The sequence below is a fragment of the Alligator sinensis genome, unplaced genomic scaffold, assembly GCF_000455745.1.
Source record: "Alligator sinensis unplaced genomic scaffold, ASM45574v1 scaffold373_1, whole genome shotgun sequence".
Lineage (NCBI taxonomy): Eukaryota > Metazoa > Chordata > Crocodylia > Alligatoridae > Alligator > Alligator sinensis.
Window position 1 is genome coordinate 427,974 of NW_005841990.1, and position 6,000 is coordinate 433,973.

At 36.8% G+C, this 6,000-nt stretch overlaps 1 long non-coding RNA gene across 1 annotated transcript in view; it reads right to left on the bottom strand.

Annotated features, from left to right (window-relative positions):
- The window catches only part of LOC102386585, a 76,783-nt gene that overhangs the window by 23,530 nt on the left and 47,253 nt on the right, over nucleotides 1–6,000 (bottom strand). The gene's annotated exons all lie outside the window — the stretch shown is intronic.

Below are 6,000 nucleotides of genomic sequence, written 5' to 3' on the forward strand. Positions count from 1 at the left end.
GCATTTGGCCAAATCCTGTGCTCTGTTAGAGCCCTGCTGATTTACACCTACCAAGGAGGTGACTGGTCATTTCCTAAACTGTGGCTTACCTCAGATTTAGGTGCCTCCTCTGTGATAAGACTTTGAGATGCTGCGCATAGGCAGTTCCCAATTGACTCCATATGGAGTTGTGAAGACTCAAGCACCTACAAAATTCTCTCTCTCGGCATTTCATGTTGGGTGACAAGAAACTGAAGCTCTGCTAATTTTGTATGAAAAGTTTGGTCTTCACATTTAGATCTCTGTTCCATCCTCCAAAATGAGAAGTAAGAGAAGTAAATATAAGAGAAATAAAAGAGAAATAAAAGAAAGACTAATACTGGTAATTTAAGAATAATTATTTGTTCCTTTTAGTGACTGGCAGTGACAATCCAGTACTAAGAAAACTATTCAATGCAACTGATTGCTCGTGATAGTCATCCCAATCAACTTTGGTTTCGCTGTATGTTCTTTGCAAACTGAGGGCTGTCTCTGGTCGTTTGTTTAAACCATGACCTAGAAGCTTATAAAGTTTCCATCCTGACTGAACAATGTTAAGTTTATTTATCTTTATCAAAAAGACTATATGTGGTTTAGGTTTTTTTTTAAATTTATTTATACTATCTGTAATTTTCTGTGATTCCACATCAAACCTAACCAGACTATTTCATTTAAGAAATGTAGAAAAATTAATCAACAGATTCCACAAAACTAAAAAGAATGATTGCAAGAAACAACAAAGTGTTTTGTAAGGGCTTTTAAGTACTTACTTCAGTGTGTGCAGATTGTGCCTAATAGCAAACAAAATGTAAATTAAATTAATACTCACTTTTATCATGAGAAAACAAACGGTTCTTTTTTTTTCCCAAAGGGAAAAAAAAAAGCTAAATTAAACCTCATGTGGGTTAGGTCCACTCATTATATAAGCTACTAATCCCCAAACCCTCTTAGTAACACATGGACCATAATAATTTCCGGTGCTCCTTATTTCTTAAGTATAACAAGCTGTTAACTGAAGACGACTTGTATTTGTATTGGCAGTCACTAAAGACCAAAACTCGAATTTCTACAAAATGTCATAAATGACAGAGGTCATTAAAAAAAAAAAAATCAGTCCAAGAATCTTGCTTAAATATATTACTAAGTAAAGATTGCCTTTAATTCACTGAGAATAAGTACTCCCACTCCTGAGTTTTGATTTCAAGGCAACTGTGGAGGAAAAGGCTGATCAGGGTGGTTTTTGTGCCTATATAATATGCAGGGAGACAGCACAGGTATAATTCAGTGATTTAAAGAGGTAGTAGATGCATTTTATTTCTTTATTTTTAACAGAAGCATGCAATTCACGATAATACTTTTGGTAGTATCTAACAGCAAATTTACTTTTTAGCCAGAAACTACAATCCTTATATGTTACAAATAATAGTTGATGCTCAAGTAAATAATTAACAACTTTATATGCAAACTGCATGCAATTAATTTGAACGAGTACAAGAAAAAAGAGCCAAATTCAACCATACTGTAACCTTCCTAATTACATTAATTCAGAAATGTGTGTTTCGGAAAATAAACTGTTTTTTTCCTGTCCTATTATTGTGTACTTTTAAAACCTTTCTCAAAAGCTACATTCTCCTTCACAAGCAGACTTTCATGGAAAGGTAACTAAAAATATTAGGGGAGATAAATTATGTAATCAATATCCCTGACTAATTACTTGATTTTGTTTTAAATTGGCACGTATTTGTACACGTCATTCTAACAAGTCATACTTTCATGTCCTTTGGGGAAATGCATCTTCTGACTGTTAGCACATCACTGAAACATATAACTATGTCTCTCCAGGAAAAGAGACTGCATGGTTGCCGCTCTGCTCTGCATGGGGTAGAACCTTGTCTGGAGTGTAGGGTTGGGAAGCTCCATGGAAAAGTAGCTGTTCTTCATATTTTTTGCAAACAGCCATGCACACCTGCAGTGCTGGGAAAATAAGAATAATAAAAGGAGTAGATACAGCCAAGTTCTGCAATTAGCTAAACTGCATTAACTACTGTATTGTTTGTAATTCAAATAGGATCCAAACTAAGATGAGAACTAGCTACTGTAGCGGAAAGAAGGAAGGTGAACTGAAAAGACAAAAACCACTGCTTTTGTGCTCATTATGATTTACCATACATGTAAGTGGTACATACGTTAAAAAAAATCCCGTTTATGTTTCTTAACATAAAAAACTTGTATGTTAAGAAAAGCGGTTCTTGTATGTTAAGAACTTGTATGTTAGGAAAAGAGGTTCTCATTCCATTCTCTTTGCTGGCAAATACTGGCAAAAACTTAGAAAACTGAACTGTAACTCAGCTCTTCCCGACAAGAGCATAGAAAGAAAATGTTGACTTTTGATTACTAGGTTGGGGTCTGTGTGAGAAGCAGCCACTATCCTCTCATAACCTTCTTTAGGTAGCTTATGATTTCCATTCAGGAATTTCAGTGCTGTCTAAATGTATATTTATGGAATACAATATGACATTTCAAACAGATAAAAAGTTATGGTCTATCACAAACTGATGCTTTTAAAAATGTACTTACACAGTGTAGTACATTAATATTAGCCTATTATATTAGGCACTGTCAGAAGCACTTTCAACACAGCATCATCTTATACCATTCATTTCCCATTGCAGGATACACCTTCCACAACAGTAAGTCTAAAATTATGATAACATCTCTGGACTTTTTTCATTGAGCAGGTGGCATCTTCCTTCAATCAGAAATTAATAACATTATCACCCTAACAGAACGGGTCCCAGAAGAACTGAGGGATGGGATTCCCAGGGCCCCTCAAGACCAGGCCACTGGGACTGGCTGATTAATATTTTATGCAAAAACTTCTGAAACAAAAGGTGTTAGGTCTTCAGGGATAAAAATCAATAGTGGTGAAACCCACCACTGTCTAAAGACACAATGTGCAGTGTTTATAGACTGATAATAAAGGTTTATGGTTAAACAAAATGGGTCCTGTCCATTAAACAGATGACCTTCATTAGTATGATTAAGATTAATTTAATGTAATGATCCATTGAAATCAGGTGATGGAATTTTCTGGAGTGATGTTTTGCTGACAGTAGATGAACCAATGACTACTGATGGCAAAGGATTTTTAAGGGGTGGACAGCTACTAATCCTATTATCCAGACAGTCAGCAGGAGAACTTTCTCTCAACATGTTGCATAGATTAGAATAATTTGGTGTTTCATATATACTGAGATGCCAGCAACTCTTTGGGAGCAGAGTTCAGCAAAACATTTACAACACTCTTCTTCCTTCCCCCTTAAGAGAACAATCTTGTGAGATGCCGATCCAGGAATACAGTGGGCAAACACAGTGCTCATTACTACTGTGCAGTAGTGGCAGCATCATGGTTAGTGCGTGCCGAAGCTACATTCCTGTAGTGACAAGCTACAGCAATGTAGCGTCTAATGCCCTGTCTGCTTTAGGCCCACTATTTGGGGATTATGCTTTTTCCACTTTCCTGCTTTGTTATTTAAGCCTGTTTTTTCAAAGGTTTGTCTATACCTGAGGAAATAGCAATTTCATATATGCGGCCTTGGATGCACCCTGCCACATGGCAATCAGAGACTGAGGACTGTCATCCAAAGCTTATTGAAATCAGAGGAACAACTCCTATAAAAGAGCAGAGCCCTTTTCTCCCCAGCACCACCTGGGGTGATGAGGAACAATGGTCATAAGCTGATGGAGAAGAGGTTTAGGTTAGAGATCAGAAGGCAATATTTTACAGTTAGGGTGGCCAAAATCTGGAACCAACTTCCCAGGGGAGTGGTCCTCGCCCCTACCTTGGGCAAATCCAAGAGGAGGTTAGATGATCACCTGTCTGAGGTCTTGTGAACCCAGCATTCATTCTTACCTGTGGCAGGGAGTCAGGCTCGATGATCTGTTCAGGTCCCTCCTGACCCTAGCTACTATGAAACTATGAATCTTCAATGTCCTTTGGATCAAGCACTAAGTACACAGAGCATGAGTCTAAGTGGTTTGTACTATTATGCATGTAAGATTGTAGTGGAGAGTGAACATAAAACTATTTATTTAAGAAACGGTCTATTTAAGTCGAATTGGCATAATAAGAAAAAGTGTGAGACTACTCAAAGAAATAAGAATTCTAAATAGAATAATTCAATTAAGAGACCATTCATGATTTCAATCTAGAAATACATGGAGGTTGAGAAATTTAGACTAAAAGAGGCTATATCTTTGCCTGGACATTCAAAGAAAGTGTTTTTATGCTTTTAAATGACAAAATGCAGGCATTATCTAAGAACAAAGAATGTATTTTGAAGAAACCTACTCCAAAGATTTCCTTCAGAACTATTTCCAATTGGAGGTATAACCAAACAATTTCTATCCATTCTTAAAGCTATTGTTCGAGCACATCTTGCATACCTCAGTTTACTATTAGCCTATGAAGCACAATGCAGATATTTTTTAGATCTTGAATAAACGGATCACGTATACCAAAATTCCCAGAATCACACAACAATGTATGCAGACTCAGATACTCAGTGATATATCAGCTGTATGTCCTGAAACAATCACTGAAATATGGAGATCATCTCGGTGATAGGGTTAGTCCCTGTAAGGCTTTCGAAAAGCACAAACACTAGCGCTTGTGGGAATGCTACTACTTCCTAAACCTGTCTTCCAAAGATGTTTACCTTAATAAATTAATGTTTACAAAGTGCTTTGAAGATTATTGTTCTACAAGCATTACACATTACTGACGTGACCTATGACCAAAGGCATTAAAAATCTGGGATATTTGTTAGCATCTACAATATTTCTATCAGGATTCCACTTTCTATTCCAGTCAGTTTAACCCATATTTATCCACCACGACACACAAGAATTATTATGGGGTTGAATGCGCACATACAGTTTCTCCTATCATTTGGTGGCACATAGCTGTGTTGCCCAAAATGCAGCACAGAGAAGGAATTGAACTTTAGAGGCTAAATAGCTTTCTTGCTTAGCCCATTTGAGATCTATTCAAATGACCAGCATTGTCCCCATCATGCTGACAAATCTGCGGTGACCAACATATTGTCTTGGCACTCAGACATCAATTCGCAACTGCTTGGGACACAGTGCAAGATACCACAGAGAGTCAGAACCTACTGGACTCACAGTCAAAAGACTGAGTAGGCATGGAGGGTCCTTACTCTTGCATATATCCTATAGCAGTTGAATAAGATGTTTCATGAACTGGCTTTTAAAGTATTTGTGTACTAAACTGAACTGACTTATCTCCATATACACGAGGCAAGCATTTCTGTGGGTGGTATCTTTTACTGAACCAACTGCATTGTTAGGATACACTTAGACAAACTTGTAAATACAGCACATTCTTCTTTTTGTCTCTATGTAGATTCCTATGTAATTCAGATCCTGAATAGGATATTAAGAGGAAGATTACATATTGATACAGTTTATATGTATTGATGATATCTTCCTTACTTGGAAGAGTGATTCCATCAGCAAATAACCAACCCAACTAACTTACATATCCTATAACTATTTAAGTAAACCCTGTGTGATCATCATGGACTAGCAGCTATCTTCAACTGGATCAGATGAAAAATACAGTACCACAGAAGGTGGTGGAAGCCATATTTGGAGGAAGCCAATAAACTGATTTCATTCTAGGTCTGTTTGGGTTCTAATCAAATCACAAACATATAACACTACATAGGACATGTTTACCATTTATTACATCAAAATGAAAACAAGTAATTATGATATTCAGATAAAGCACATTTTAATACATTACAAAGCCACTGAAGTTTGTTTTTTTAAAATCTATGTCATAAATTGAGACAAATTCTGGTAACCGCTCCTCTGGTAAACTCACCCCCTCCCCACTTCAAATTAAAGGAATTGTAATGAGCAGAGTACACCAAAGCATTATGATAACACGGTTCA